The 16,543-nt window shown below is 41.4% G+C and overlaps 1 protein-coding gene and 1 long non-coding RNA gene across 49 annotated transcripts in view; both read left to right on the forward strand.

Moving 5' to 3' along the window:
- Positions 1-16,543, forward strand: part of Pum1 (pumilio RNA-binding family member 1) — a 118,327-nt gene that overhangs the window by 17,239 nt on the left and 84,545 nt on the right. The gene's annotated exons all lie outside the window — the stretch shown is intronic.
- On the forward strand, positions 6,464-15,458 carry Gm52489. The gene is made up of 2 exons (XR_003955120.1): positions 6,464-11,632; positions 11,681-15,458. It is a non-coding gene; the product is annotated as a predicted gene, 52489 (long non-coding RNA).

Here is a 16,543-nt window from a genome sequence, read left to right on the forward strand (position 1 = left end):
GTTGATTATTTTATGTATATGAATAAATTGTAGCTGTCGTCAGACACACCAGAAGAGGCATCAGATCCTATTACACAGATGGTTGTGAGCCACCATGTGGTTGCTGGGAATTGAACTCAGAACCTCTTGAAGAACACTCTTTTTTTTTTTTTTTTTTCTTTTTTGGTTTTTTGAGACAGGGATTTTCTGTAGCCCTTGCTGTCCCGGAACTCACTCGGTAGACCAGGCTGGCCTCGAACTCAGAAATCCGCCTGCCTCTGCCTCCCAAGTGCTGGGATTAAAGGCGAGCACCACCACGCCCAGCTGTGAAGAGCACTCTTGAAGAGCAGTCAATGCTCTTAACTGCCAAGCTATCTCTCTATCCCTTTTTTTTTTTTTTTTTTTTTGAGACTGGATGTCCTTTTGTTCCAAGCTCCCAAGTGCTCAGAAGCAGACATCCACACCCAGTACCAGTTGGTGTGTTACTGAGGATTAACCCCAGGACTTCCTGCCTACTACCAAGTACTCTTCCAACTGAGCTGGGGTTTTAGCCCTGTTGTTCTTACCAATTTTTAAAGATAGGGGTTGGCTTTGTAACCTCAGATGGTTTCACACTGTGCCAGTTGTTAGTGCTGGGATTGATTACAAGAGTGTGCCTCTTAGTGGGGCTAGTTTCGTCTTGTTTTCTCTTGAATTTAGGGTAACTTCAACTTCCTTCAAAATAGCATAACAGGTCCTGCTTGGTGTTTTTGGTGCAGGTCATTTCTCCGTTTTTTTTTTTTTTTTTTTTCATTGTCTTTACTGTAGCTGTACTGAATCTATAACATTGCCAAAAAATGCTTTTTGTTTTTGTTTTCGAGACAGGGTTTTTCTGTGTAGTCTTGGCTGTCCTGGAACTCACTTTGAGACAAGGCTGGCCTTCAACTCAGAAATCTGCTTGCCTCTGCAGCACTCCCAAGTGCTGGGATTAAAAGCACGAGCCACCACGGCCCGGCCAAAGCATGCATTTTTAAATACCATTTGTGCAGTGCTTTCATATGATGCTATTTAATGAACGAATGAGTTGAATAAATTCCTTATATTTTGAGACAGGGTCTAGTTGTAACCCAGGCTATCATAGAATTAATGCATTTCTATTTTTTGTAGTTTTATCTTTTTAAGCTACCTTCATTTTTTTAAAAAAGATCTACTTATTATATGTAAGTACTACTGTAGTTGTCTTTAGACACACCAGAAGAGGGTGTCAAATCTCATTATGGATGGTTGTGAGCCACCATGTGGTTGCTGGGATTTGAACTCAGGACCTTTGGAAGATCAGTCAGTGCTCTTAACTGCTGAGCCATCTCACCAGCCCACTACCTTCATTTTTTGTTTTGTTTTTATTTTTGTTTTTGTTTTTCGAGACAGGGTTTCTCTGTATAGCCCTGGCTGTCCTGGAACTCACTCTGTAGACCAGGCTGGCCTCGAACTCAGAAATCCGCCTGCCTCTGCCTCCCAAGTGCTGGGATTATACATTGTCACACAATATGAATCATTATACTTTGTTCTTTGTGCCCTGCCCCTCTTCCTCCTTTGTTTGCTCTCTTTGACAAAGGATCCGTTATCTTCCCTGCTCTAGAACCTCTTTAATCTTCCACAAACCTATTTTAAAGTTTTACATATATGTATACATAAAAATCAGCTGGGCAGTGGTGGCATACACTTTTAATCCCAGGGAGTCAGAGGCAGGTGGAAGAAATGAGTCTTTGAGACCAGTCTGATCTACAGAACAAGTTCCAGGTCAGCTAGGGCCACACAGAAACCCTGTCTTGGAAAATGAAAGTTAAATCCAGATGTTGCATGTGAGAGAAAACATATAATGTTGTCTTTCACCCGATAAGATATAGTTAAGTGTATGTATCACCTTCCTATTCTTCTTCTTTCCCTGAAGGATTGGCTCAATTAAAAAACTAAACCCCCCCCCCACACGTACATATATAATCACCAAGTATGACCTTAAACTGTGGCCCTTCTTTCTTGTAGGTGCTAAGATCACAGTTCTGCATAGACACATCTAGCTTTTGCCATATATTCCTTCTTTACTCATCTGTCAGTTGACTTCTAGGCTTTTCTGTCTTGGCTACTGTGAGTAGTGCAGCAACAAACATAAATTGTATAGGGATTTCTTTGGTATATTATGGTAGAGAATAGTGTATTCGTTATTTTCTGTTGCTGTGGTAAAATACCAGGACCAAGGCAACTTAATAAAAGTAAGGGTTTATTTGGGCTAGTGGTCCACCATCATGGCAGGCAGCCATGGCAATCAAAGCAGAAAGTTGAGAGATCATATCCACAGCCAGAGAGAGGGAGCAAAGGGAATGGCATTACACTTGAAACCACAAAGCTAGCCCCCAGTGACATTCTTCCTTTAATAACACATTTCCTTGATTCCCAAACTGCCACCAACTAGAGGCCAACTGTTCAAATACATGAGTATTGGCAAAGTAACCCTTATTCTACCTCAATCCTTTCCAAATCCTCAACAATGGGTAGGAGAGAAAGAAGGTTAGAGGGGAAAGGAGGGATAAACCTCTTTAGACTCTGCTTCCTGCTGATTAGGACCTTAGGTTCCTAGGGGCAAGTCCAGTCCCCATCAGGATATCTCCATTTTCCAATAGCAGATGGAGCAGGGCTCTCAGATTTATACCCTCTCGAGTCCTCAGAATTCTAAACATAAACTATCTGCAGTGGGCAAAAATCATTCCCCTCGCAGGAGACAGTCATAGGCAGTGACTCTGAAGCCGCCCCATATTCTACACCTAGGAGTAAAACAAAAACATTTACTTCACGTTACTAGGTTTTTTTTTTTTTTTTTTTTTTTTTTTAATTTATTTATTATATGTAAGTACACTGTAGCTGTCTTCAGACACTCCAGAAGAGGGCGCCAGATCTTGTTAGGGATGGTTGTGAGCCACCATGTGGTTGCTGGGAATTGAACTCAGGACCTTCAGAAGAACAGTCGGGTGCTCTTATCTGTTGAGCCATCTCACCAGCCCCACGTTACTAGGTTTTTAGTGCTCACTACACATGAGCCTTCAAGCTTTTGTTAAAAGTACCTTCATTTCTGATAGGCATTGCTAGCTCCCTCTTTTTTCCAGAGTTGGATACTATTGTGTCAGTGTGGTACTTGGTTGAACTTTTTTTTTTTGTTTTGGTTTTTTTTTTTTTCGAGACAGGATTTCTCTGTGTTGCCCTGGCTGTCCTGGAACTCACTTTGTAGACCAGGCTGGCCTCAAACTCAGAAATCCGCCTGCCTCTGCCTCCCGAGTGCTGGGATTAAAGGCGTGCGCCACCACGCCCGGCGGTTGAACATTGTGTCTCCATTGGATCTTACATGCTGTTTGAGTAAACAAGTGGTGGGTTGGGAATCGCCAGAGCTGAGTTGCTCTTCATGTTCATTTTCTGCCTCCTCAATACTTATGCACTCATTAGATAAGAACCAGGATTTTGGGAAACTTTCAAAAAGAAGTCTTTTATTCCTAGCACCTGGCAAGTAGTATATAATTGATAAATGAAGACTTTATGCCATCAGGGCACATTGAAGAGATGTATTGAGTGGAGTGTTTTATTTTGAAGAGTATTAAGGTGTCATTTTAACTTGATAAACTTGTAAGGTGAAATTGAGTGTAGGGTCTTGAATACTGAGACAGTTTGGACTTTAAGGAACAGTGAACATGCTTTTAAAGGCTGTATTGTGTTGTGTGTTCTCTGATTTGTGCCTTTAAAAAAATTTGTTCCCAAGCTTGCCAACCTGAATTCCGTCCCTAGCACTCACACTGTAGGAGAGAATTTATTCCTAAAAGTTGTTCTCTGGGGTTGGAGACACAGCTCAGCGGTTAAGAGCACTGACTACTCTTCCAGAGATCCTGAGTTCGATTCCCAGCAAGCACATGGTGGCTCACGACCATCTGTAATGAGATCAGATGCCCTCTTCTGGTGTGTCTGAAGATGAGCTACAGTATATTTATATTCCTAAAATAACAAATCTTTAAAAAAAATAAAAAAATTTTTCTCTGACCTCCACAATTGTGCTGTGGCATGTGTGAGTCCTCTTTCCTATGCACATAATTAAGTAAATCATAATGTAATTTAAAAATGATGTTTTGTTTTTTAAAATACTTGAATTTTAAAAATGCATTCCTATAACCTCAACATTCAAAGAAGGCTGGTATAGGATTGCTGTGAGTTTGAGGCCAGTCTTAGGTGGGAAGTGAAACAGTATCCTTGAAGCAAGTGAGAACAAAGTAAGATATCTATGTGAGCAGCTATTGGTTGTTTGCAGTTTAAATGGGAATGGCCCCCAGAGGTCCATAGTGTCAAACCTGGGTGACCAGAAGCTCAGATCTGTTTGAAAGGGTTAGGAGCTGTGGCTTTATTCAAAAGCCCAAGCCAAGCCTAGAGCCTTCCCTATCCCTCCTGATCAGGGTGTAGAACTCTCAGAGTAGACTATCTGTCTGTGTGCTGCTGTGCTCCCAGCTATAACAGACCCCCTAAGCTATGAGCAAGCCTCAGTTAAATGCTTTCCTTTATAAGGGTTGTTGTGGTCATGGTGTTTTCTTCACAACAATAAACACTTACCAAGGCAGTAAATTATGCCTCATTTTAGATAATGTATGGGACTTCATGTGATTTGAATTTTCTCTCACTTTTTTAAGACAGGAAAGTAATGAAGTCCATTAATCTCTTGTATGCTTCCCCCGCCCCCTTCTTCTTTTTATCTCTGTTTTTGAGATAGGATATCAACATTCTGGCCTGGAACCATATAGACCAGGGTAGCTTTAAACTCACAGAAATCTGCCTTTCTCTGTCTTTATGGGATTAAAGGTATTCACTATCATGTCTGGTTTATCCCATTTACTTGAGACATGGTATTGCCATGTGGTCCAGACTAACCTGGTTTTGTAATCCTGTCCTACCTAGCCTTCTATAGATGGAATTACAGGTGTGCTCCCATTTTTCCTCCCTTCCTTTTTATTAAAGTGGCATTTTTACTTCTTGTTTTTGAGACAGGGTATTACTATGTAGCTCTGGCTGAACTGGAAATCAAGAGATCTGCCTGCCTCTGTCTCCCAAGTTCTGTGATTAAAGGGGTATTACACCATGCCCTGCTAAGTGGCATATTTTATGGTAAACATAATGATAGCATCTGGGCTGCCTAAACTTGGGCTCAGGTGATCTTTTTCTCTTAGTGTCTTGAATAGCTGTAACTATGCTGCACCACTGTACCCAGCTGGCATGTAGTTCTGTAGAGTTTGTGATTGTGTACTATCACAATCTAGACATAGGATATGCTAGTTGTCTGTTGTCTTTAGTAATCCACCCTCTCTTTCTAGTTATTGTTGAATTTGCAGTTTCACTTTTTCCAATGTTACACTGGGCATTTGCATTTTTTTAATTACCTTCTGATTTATTTTGTGTATATAGGGCAGAAGACTCACATTGCACACAGCACAAGTGTAGAGGTAGAAGACAACTTTCAGTAGTGAACTCTCTCTCCAGTAAGTGCCAGGGATGGAATTTAGGTTGTCAAGTTTTGCAACTAGCTCCTTTATCATGGAACCATCTTATAGGTCTTGAGAGACCTAAGGTTTTTAAAAGGCAGAATCACACAGCACTTAAAGGGTTGTACTGAGTTTTAAGGTTTGAGATATGGCTTAGTGTTGAAGAACACTGCTCTTAAGCCGGGCGTGGTTTCACACGCCTTTAATCCCAGCAATCGGGAGGCAGAGGCAGGTGGATTTCTGAGTTTGAGGCCAACCTGGTCTACAAAGTGAGTTCCAGGACAGCCAGGGCTATACAGAGAAACCCTGTCTTGAAAAACCAAAACCAAAACCAAAACCAAAAACCAAAAACCAAAAACCAAAACAAAAGGAACACTGCTCTTGCAGGGACCTGGATTCAATATCTAGCCCCCACAGGGTGACTTGCAATTGTCTATAATCCCAATTCCAGAGCATATTCTTTTCTGGTTTCCTGGGGAGCTGAGCATGCATGTGGTGGGGTAGACATATGTATAGTCAAATGCCTGTAGACATAAAAAATAAATAATAAAGTGAGCTCTGATCCCCCTTTCCCATTTAAAAATTTTATTTTCTTTGGGTTTTTTATTTTGAGATAGGGTTTCACTATGCATTAGCCAAAGCAATGCATTTCTGTCATAGGTTGGTAAGGCTCTGTGCAGAATCTTAACCTCTATTGACTTCCAGCTTGTTTTAGTTTCAAGCCATGTACTTTGGCTGCCAACATGCTGAAGTTGTTAAAGGCAATTTTTGTCACAATGGGCAGGAAAAAGTATTCTCAGGACAAGAGGGGCTCAAATGATCAAGCTATACAAGCCATTTTTTTTTGTTTGTTTGTTTTTTGTTTTTCTTCTTTTGGTTTTTCGAGACAGGGTTTCTCTGTATAGCCCTGGCTGTCCTGGAACTCACTTTGTGGACCAGGCTGGCCTCGAACTCAGAAATCCGCCTGCCTCTGCCTCCCAAGTGCTGGGATTAAAGGCGTGAGCCACCACGCCCGGCTTATACAAGCCATTCTTGAAGCTTGACCAAGATAGAAATACTGACCTTAAGTCATGAATAATTTTATCAGCAGTATGCTTAGCATCAAAACTCAGCAGAGCAGTATTCTTTAAATTCATAATCTCATTATGCAAAGTTATAATATCCAGAGAGGTGTTAGAATTATGCCAAATACCTTGCAAGTGTCTTTGAATTATAGTGGCTGTCGTTGTAAGTTTTAGAGGTGAACAAATCCATTGGTATTTAGTGTGACACTCCAGATGGCTTCTTACTCCTAAACTTTGAACCTTCTCTCCAATAATTTTAATAGTATCATAAAGAGCATCAGTTCATTGTTCCAAACCCCTATCTAAATCTTCTTGAATATTCAGAACATTAGTAACATTTTCTGCTAAATGACTAACAAAAGTAGCTGTTTTAACTTCTTGCATCAAAGCAGTTGCAGAAGCAGTGGCTGCAATACCAGCAATAATCAAACCCTTAACCCTCTTGCTTCTGCTTTAAAGCCTGGCTCACTTCTTCCAATATTTGTAAGCTTTTTTTTCAGAATATAAGGTCCTGTCATACTCATAGGCAATAAAACAAAAGCTGGTTGATAGACCACTGTACCAGACCTGCTAGATTTCAGTACACTAATACAATTAGATAGTGTACAATCAATGCAACTTACATTAAATGCTATAGAAGAAACAACATTTTAACATGGCCTATTAATAAAAGATTAGGTGCCTTAACACACACGCTAACACTTGTTTGAAATCCATATTCTGTCCTAATTTTGTCTATTTTGTTTAAGGTAACTTCATAGAGAGCTGCAGATAACTTCCAAATACGCAGTTGGAACTGGCTTGCTTCTTATTGCCAAAAACCTATAGACATCTTTTGTCCAATGTTTGATTTCCTGCCCAATCAATAGTTTGCATATTGTAGGAAACATTAAACTACATTGGGGTTGATTATAACATTCTTTCCATCTAATAGTTTTGTTAAACGCTAGATCTACATTCTCTACACGATTTGCAAGATCATATCTTATTAGGGTCAGAGGCAGATCCCTCATAGTATTTTTTTCATTTCCATCTCTATGCTTTGAGTTACAGTTTGTGAAATGTTTTTCTTCCAAATATGAGTAAACACAGAAATACACCCATCATTCATACTATTCTTCACAAAACAAACAGGAATCCCATCATCAAATCCATTGAAAGTCATGGTCTTATTATAAGTTTACTCCCTTGTTCAAGGAGATCCAAGAAGTTGAGTATTATTACTGGTCACAAGAATCTCTGGGCTGGACCATATCAGATGTATTAGTGATGTATCAAGAACATAGGCTCAGTACAGCTTCCCTGTCACCATTGTCAGGGCACTCAGTAAACTTCACAGTCAGCATCATCCTTAGTCTCAGCATCATTACGTGTCACCAATTGCTCTGGCAGCTACTGTGCTCCTTCAGCATCCTGAGGAAAAACCACAAACCTGCCCTCTTCCCCATATTAATACCAGATCAGGACTATGCCATTGGCCTGTCCCGGCAATTCAGTATGAGCTCTTAAATGTCCTAAAAAGTAAGGAACAGTTTGTTCTTTTAAATTGGTTGTATTTGCATAAACAATTGTAAAATTTGAGAATTAGCAGTATCTAAAAACGGAACAGTTTCAAGCAATTCTAAACCATGAGCTATATTGACTATCAGTATACAAATTAAAAGCTTGAGTTTTCAACATTTCAAAAACAGTGCTACAGCACATAATTCAGTTATGTGTGCTGACTTGGGTGGAGTTGGGGGTTGACTCAAGAATAAACGCGATCCAATTATATAGACTGCCTTCCCATCAGATGAGCTGTCTGTAAGTACAGTAAGCACACTCTGGGCTGCATGCGCAGATTTATAAAAATATAAAAGCATGCATAGAGGCAAATTGTAACAACTTATCTTTTGGATAATGGTTATCAGTTTTGCCTAAAAAGTTTATACTTGCAATAGGCCAAAACCTGTATTCTGCAATTACCAACTTAATTGCTGTTTGGAATAGGAATAAATATTTCATCAGGCTCTTGTGATTGAATTGTAAACTGCCAATGTTCCATTAGCTTTATATATACTTAACTATACTTTTTGAATTTCTTTTACATTATCACAGCATAACCATAATTTTGGAAGGCAAAACCAATTTTTAACAGTGTAAACAATCCAGTCTCTCAGAAATCAATACCAAGTGCATTGCTTTCTTGTTACTAAGTTTGGCTGCCAGTTCTTGTATATAAATGCATGATGGTGTAGCTTTTACTACCTCAGTAAAGAAACATTGTTTTAAATCCTATCTTTTATAAGTCTTTTTTCTAGGACAGGAATTATGTAAAATATTATTGCAATTTAGAGGTATCTATAGAGGACTGGTTACCTGGGTTGGCTCATGCCATGTGTTGCCCAGAATTACCTCCAACCCTGAGTTAGCAGTTTTTGTTTTCTTTTTAAAGATTTTTAAGTTTATTTTTTGTATATGAGTACACTCTAGCTGTCTTCAGAAACACCAGAAGAGGGCATCAGATCCCATTACAGATGGTTGTGAGACACCATGTGGTTGCTTGGAATTGAGCTCAGGACCTCTGGAAGAACAGTCAGTGCTCCTAACTGCTGAGCTACCTCTCCAGCCTTAGTTACCAATTTTGTTTGTTTGTTTGTTTGTTTGGGTTTTTCGAGACAGGGTTTCTCTGTATAGCCCTGGCTGTCCTGGAACTCACTCTGTAGAGCAGGCTGGCCTCGAACTCAGAAATCCGCCTGCCTCTGCCTCCGAAGTGCTGGGATTAAAGGCGTGCTCCACCACTGCCCGGCCTCTCTATTAGCTTTAACTGATCTGGAACTCAGTAGACTAGGAGGGTTTTAAATATAGAGTCCTTCCTGTCTCTGCCTCCTGGGATTGAAGGTGAGCCCCATCAGGTTCTGAAGCTGGCCTGCTTGTATAACTGAGCAGGGAGGGTTTAACTTTCCTTAGTTTTTTGCTTTGTTTCAAAAAAGTTAGGGAGAAAATTTCATTCACAATATCTCTTTGAGAAATGAGCCATAAACAGTGTTGAAGATGTAATAAACTCTAGCTATTACAGCATCTGTCATGGTGGCATTGAAGATTGATCTGTCTCTGCTTCAAACAGTGTTTACTGTCTGTAGAAACTGCCTACAGCCATCTCATGCCTAATTTTTTTTTTTTTAATTTCTTGTCAGTTATCTCACCTTGTCTCCATTCCTTATTAGTAAATAGAGTTATACAACTGCGTAGTTGTGGTGCACACCTTTAATCCCAGCACTTGGAAGGCAGAGGTAGGTGGATCTCTGAGTCCCAGGACAGCCGGGGGCTACAGAGTGAAATCCTGTCTTGGGAAAACAAAAACAAAACAAAACTAAAAAACAAAACAAAACAGTAAGAAACAACAACAAAACCCAGAGATCATCAGCTTCCCAGAACTAGAGCTTGGATGCTTCTGAGTTGCCATGTGTTACTTAGATGTGGGTGCTGGAAATGGACTTTGTAAAAAGAGCAAGGAAAGGGCGGTGGTGGCACACGCCTTTAATCCCAGCACTTGGGAGTCAGAGGCAGGTGGATTTCTGGGTTTGAGGCCAGCCTGGTCTACAGAGTGAGTTCCAGGATAGCCAGGCAGGGCTATACAGAGAAACCCATGTCTTGAAAAATAAAATTAAAAAAAAAAAAAAGAGAGAATTAAAAAAAAAAAAGGGGCTGGTGAGATGGCTCAGTGGGTAAGAGCACCCGACTGCTCTTCCGAAGGTCCGAAGTTCAAATCCCAGCAACCACATGGTGGCTCACAACCATCCATAATGAGATCTGACGCCCTCTTCTGGAGTGTCTGAAGACAGCTACAGTGTACTTACATATAATAAATAAATAAATCTTTAAAAAAAAAAAAGAGCAAGGAAAGGACACTTAACTGTTGAGCCATCTCCCCAGCCCTCTTCCTTATCAAAAGAGTCTTTCTGTGTATTCAGTGCTGGTCTATAACTAGTGGTTTGCATGAGAGTAGCCCCAATATATTTGTATTCATCATCTCTAGTTGGTGGCCAGGTGGGAGCTGTGTCTTTGTTGGAGGAGGTGTGTTGCTGGGGCTGGGCTTTGAAGTTTCAAAAGGATACGCCGAGCCCGGTGTTGGCTGCCTGTGTGGCTCAGGATGAGGCTTTCACTTTTTTCTCCAGTACTGTGCCTGCTTCTGTGCTCCTGTAGGGCCACGGTGATCATGGACAACCCTCTGAAGCTGTAAGGAAGCGTCGAACTAAATGCTTTCCTATATACTATACTATACTATACTATAAATAATATTGGTGTCTCTTCACAACATAGAATAATGACTGAGACATTTAGCTGATGTTGCAACTTTGTGGGTTCTTCTTCCCCCACCCTTTATCATACCCTTTCTGTTTTATCCCCTAACACTAGACAGGGAAGAAACAATGGTAGAGACAAGAGAGGAATTAGGAAAGTCCTTGAATCTAATTTCCTTTCTTTAGTTTCTTTTTTGATCACAGCCTCCCTAAATGACCAACAACCTCTGAAAAGTTCCCAGAATTCCAAATATCACACAGTCGAAGAAATTATCTGCAACTGGCAAAACCATGCTTCTGATAGGCAAATCATAGTGAGCTGCTGTGGACAGTCGGAAGCAGCCCCACATCCCTACACCTGGGTTAAGACAAAAGCACACTCGGTACTTCTGCGCTTTTGTTTTTTTAAATAAACTAAAATTTCAGAATTCTCACTACAAAAGACAGCCCATACTGACTAGAACTTGTGATCCTTCTCCCTTTTCTCATGATATGTGCATCTATGTGTGAGTATGTGCATGTGTGTGCAGGTGCTGACAGAAGCCAGAGATGTTAAACTCTCCTGGAGCTGGATAAGCAGCCACAGGTGCTTATAAGCCTCCTAACATTTGTGCTGGGAATTGAACTTGGGTCCCCTGCAAGAGCAGTCAGTTTGTGCTCTTAACCATTGAGCCATCTCTCCAGCCTACATTTGCTTTTGAGCAGGGAGTGCATGTATCTGCTACCATGCTAGGCTACCCAGGTATTCTGCTCCTAGGCTACCCTGGTATTCTGCTCCTAGGCTACCCAGGTATTCTGCTCCTAGGCTACCCAGGTATTCTGCTCCTAGGCTACCCAGGTATTCTGCTCCTAGGCTACCCTGGTATTCTGTTACTAGGCTACCCAGGCTTCTAGCAACATTTTTATGTTTTGTTTTATTAATGTGTGTCTGTATGATGTATATGTGTTGAGTTTGGGCTCAGGAAGTCAGAGGACAGTATTCAGGAGTCAGATCTCTCTTTCCACCTGAGCCTGCATTGAATCAGGCCCTCAGGCTTTTACTGATTGAGCTATTTTACCAGGCCCTCCTCTAGAAGTTGTAAGTTAACATTTGGGTATATTGCTTAGATGTGGTGTGTGTTCGGGTGGCACTTTGTATTGTCCTACTTTGTCTTTTTGTGTATATATGCTTCTCTTTGAAAATTTAGACATGTTTTTAGGGTGCTGGAGTAGTGGCTCAAAACATTAGTACTTGCTGCTCTCATAAAGCACCCGTGTTCAGTTCCCAGCACCCTTGTAACAGTTCACAACTGTATAACTCCAGTTCCAAAGAATCTGACAGCTTCTGGCCTCCATAAGCACGCACACACACACGCGCACACACACACACACACACACACTGCACAGATGTCAAATATTCACACCATTAAAAAAATGTAGACATTTTAAGTAGCTGTATCAGATCCTTTAAATTCTGCTGTGGTGGCACACATACTGGGGAGGCAGAGTCTCTGTGAGATCCATATCCAGTACAGCTAAAGCTACACAAAGATGCCCTGTTGTACTAAACAACAAAGCTAACCCCCCCCCATCTTTAAAAGATATGTGGTATTTAATAACTTCTATTTTTTTAGCTCTCTGCTGCTTTCCCCATTATTATACGAACATTGAAATTTTTCTCAATAAATCTTTGCCCATATTCTGATTATTTTCTTAGAATTTAAATGGAAGGCAGTTTAGCAGGTCAAATGCCATGGATATTAATAAAATTTATAAAGCTTATTGTCAGATTCCTAGAAAAGCCAGTAAAGCCCACTGGTTTCTTGGGAGGCAAGAGAAGAGCCATTTGACCGAAGCTGCCTCAAGGTACAGTTCCTGCTTCCTTGCCACTCCCATTTGCTCTCTTGGTGCTATTTAGACTAACTGGATTTTTTTTTTTAAGATTTATTATTATACATAAGTGTACACTGTAACTGTCTTCAGACACACCAGAAGAGTGCGTCAGATCTTATTATGGCTGGTTGTGAGACTATTGGTTGCTGGGAACAGGACCTTTGGAAGAGCAGTCAGTGCTATTACCCACTGAGCCATCTCACCAGCCTCTAACTGTAATTTTTGAAGGTACAGATATTTATATAGATGGCTCAGCTTTCAATTCGGCCAGCTGTTCAGAGATCATTCCAGGGGAAATGGGAGCCAGTCTCCTAGCGTTGCCAGTCATATCTGTCTCTAGCGGGAATTTGTGAAATTTGTGTATCGGTGGCTGTCCTCAAACTCACTCTGTAGACCAAAGCTGCTTCTGCTTGGATTAAAGGTGTCTGCCACCCCTAGATTTATGGGATCAGGTACTTAAGGAGGAGCTATTCTTGGGACTATTCTGGCCACAGGTGGGGGAAGCAAGAAGTTGCTTTTTTTTTCCTTTTTAAAATTATTATTTTATTATCTTATGTGTATGGGTATCTTACCTGCATGTGAGCCTGTATACAAGCATATAGGGCTCAATGAGGCCAGCAGTGGACACGGACTCTCCTGTAACCAGAGCTGCCATGTGGGTGCTGGTCCTAGGAAGAGCAGCAAGTGTGCCTAACCACTACGATATCTCTTAGGCTTGGAAGTTGCTCTTTCTTGAAAGATGCTTAAAAAGTGTCAAGTTAATTGAGTTTTTTCTAAGTATGTGTATAACTGAACAAATTTGTTCTCAATAGAAATCCCTAGTACAGGTTACTGAGTAGTGACCGACTGTTTTTGTCTGAGTTTTATTTCTTGTATATGCAAGAGTGGACTGGACAAACTGTCACGCCTGAGGGATAATCTGAGGGCTGGAATGCCGGCAGAGCTTTAATTAGAATGTTCTCCAGTCCTGTCTTTCTAAGTGGTGCTGAGCATGGAACCCACTAGTATTTATTATTCTGTGGTTCCAGTGACTGCAGGGGTTAGTAGTAGTCTGTGCTATATTTAGGTTAAAAAAAAATACAATTTATGAAACATTTAGGAGTGTATCATTAACTTTTAAAAATTGTAGAGTTGTGTTGAGTGTGCGCTAGTCCATTCTGTTCTATCTCTCCCCAACCCCTTTCACTTGTACTGTAGGCCAGCAAGACGACAAGAGAGTGGGGAGAATCAGAACCAATACAGAACAATGTCCAGAACAATGGTCAAGGATTTTAGAATACCCCCTTGTCTGTCTGTCTGTCTCTCTTTTTTTTTTTTTTTTTTTTTGAAGGCAGGGTTTCTCTGTCCTGGCTGTCTTGGAACTCACTGTGTAGACCAGGCTGTCCTTAAACTTACAGAGATCACCTATCTTTTCCTCTAGAGTGCTGGTGTCAAAGGCCTGCACCACCACTACATGGCTTTTCTTTTTATTTCAATGTCAACTAAAAAAAAAGATTGCCATTGGTGGTGGAGCAGTGGTTTATTTGGGGCTATGGGGTAGTGTCTGAATAGATGCTTTACTAAATTGTTGTATCTGCTCAGATTTGAGAAGGGAAAAGAATGGGTATACACTGAAATGTCACAGTTGAGAAAATAAGATATTCCAGTGTTGTGTTATAGACTTTTCTGGGGACACAATCCTCCCACACAGGGAGCCTAGGACAGAGCAAAGTATGAACTAAAGTCCGTCTTGGTGAACCAATGAGTTTTACTGGGGTTTCTTAGCAGGAATATGGATTGGTGAAGGGTCACTGAAGGAACAGAAGTATACAGGCAGCTGTATTGCCAAAGCTAGCATGGGTGATAGATAAATAGCTTACAAAAGTTGGGAACCTGGAGCTCCCTGGACACACTGTAGACAGCTCAGCAGGTGGAAAGTGTCCTTTGCAGGTGGCTCTAGCCCCTTGCTGGCAGCTTTGCTGGTGTGGCCTCAGTAGGTTCAGCCTGGCTTGTCCCAGAGTGACTCAGCAATCTTGTTTACTCTTGGGGGCGCGGGAAGTAATGAAGCCCGCCAGTTTCAGGGACTTTTAGACACAAAGTGTTGCTTACTTTCTGTGTGAAGACTTCCTCCAGGTTGGAATATTTTAATCTAGGCATGAACTGCTATATAACATCAAGCAGTATTGGTAGGTACTTATGGTATTTTGATGATGGAAATGAAGTATTGAGGTCAATACTACTCCCTGGTCCCTCTTCCTTCTGGGGATGACTAAAATTTACCCTCTGGATAAGCATAGAGTAAGAAGGGCAGACTCTTGAATACTTTACAGACTAGTCAGTGAGGCCAGCACTGTTGACTGGGTTCTAACCCCCCATAAAGATTTATTGATTGATTGATTGATTGATTGATTGATTGTATATGATTGCTCTTTGCATGTACATCTATGTGCCAGAAGAAGACATCAGATCTCATTACAGATGGTTGTGAGCCACCATGTGGTGGCTGGGAATTGAACTCAGGACCTCTGAAAGAGCAGTCAGTGCTCTTAACCAATGAGCCATCATCTCTCTAGGACATTTTGTCTCACTTGTTGATAGTGACATGTTTGTGCAGTAGCTACAGGTTACTCATAGCTATGCAGATGAGAAATAGTGACAAATGTTGCTGTCTGCTGTGATCAGTGTTAGTGTTGTAGGTGGTTAAGTGGAGGGCATAGCTGTAGAGGGAAATAATAAAGAAAGGCGTCCACACTACTGCAGGGCACTAGTGGGCTGGCCGCTCAGGCACTGGCGGGTCCCTACCACACCAGCCCCATGCTTCAAACTCCCTTGGCCTTTTGTGGTGCACTTCTGGCAAAGCCATGCTTTGCTTCCATACTTTTCTCTCTGGAACCCAGTCAAGCCGCCCCGTGAAATGAAACAACGCACAAACTTAGTTCAGAAACAATTGCTGGGTGCAACAACTAGAATCCTAATTTTTTTTTTGTTTTTTGTTTTTGTTTTGTTTTGTTTTGTTTTGTTTTTTTCGAGACAGGGTTTCTCTGTGTAGCCCTGGCTGTCCTGGCACTCACTTTGTAGACCAAGCTGGCCTTGAACTAAGAAATCCGCCTGCCTCTGCCTCCCGAGTGCTGGAATTAAAGGCGTGCGCCACCACGCCAGGCTAGAATCCTAATCTTGTAGGCCACATTGAATCTAAATCCTCTAAACCGGGAGATACTAGTAGCTATATGTTGTCCTCTTGATGTCCCCATCAAAAACCTTCTATCTCTTTCCCACTTCCTCTCTTCCTCTGTCCAACCCAGAAGTCCCACCTACTCGCCCAGTGATTGGCTCCTTTATTCATTAGGAGAAGGTTCACAAGAAGTCACCTGAGTATGTGACTCATTCCTTGTTACAGACAACCCCTCTTGGGAAAGCAGAATTAACATCCAAACACAAACAGCACCAGGGCCACCCACAACACATAGTAGTAGGTGTTTGAGAATTTTTAAAAAAATTTTTTTAAAATTAGGTATTTTCTTCATTTACATTTCCAGTGCTATCCCAAAATTCCCCCCCCCCCCACTCCCCTACCCATCTACTCCCACTTCTTGGCCCTGGCATTCCCCTGTACTGAGGCATATAAAGTTTGCAAGACCAAGGGGCCTCTCTTCCCAATGATGGCTGACTAGGCCATCTTCTGCTACATATACAGCTAGAGACATGAGCTCTGGGGGTACTGGTTAGTTCATATTGTTGTTCCACCTATAGGGTTGCAGACCTCCTTTAGCTCCTTGGGTACTTTCTCTGGCTCTTCCATTGGGGGCCCTGTGTTCCATCCAATAGC

The sequence above is a fragment of the Mus musculus genome, chromosome 4 (assembly GCF_000001635.26).
Source record: "Mus musculus strain C57BL/6J chromosome 4, GRCm38.p6 C57BL/6J".
NCBI classification, from domain to species: Eukaryota; Metazoa; Chordata; class Mammalia; order Rodentia; family Muridae; genus Mus; species Mus musculus.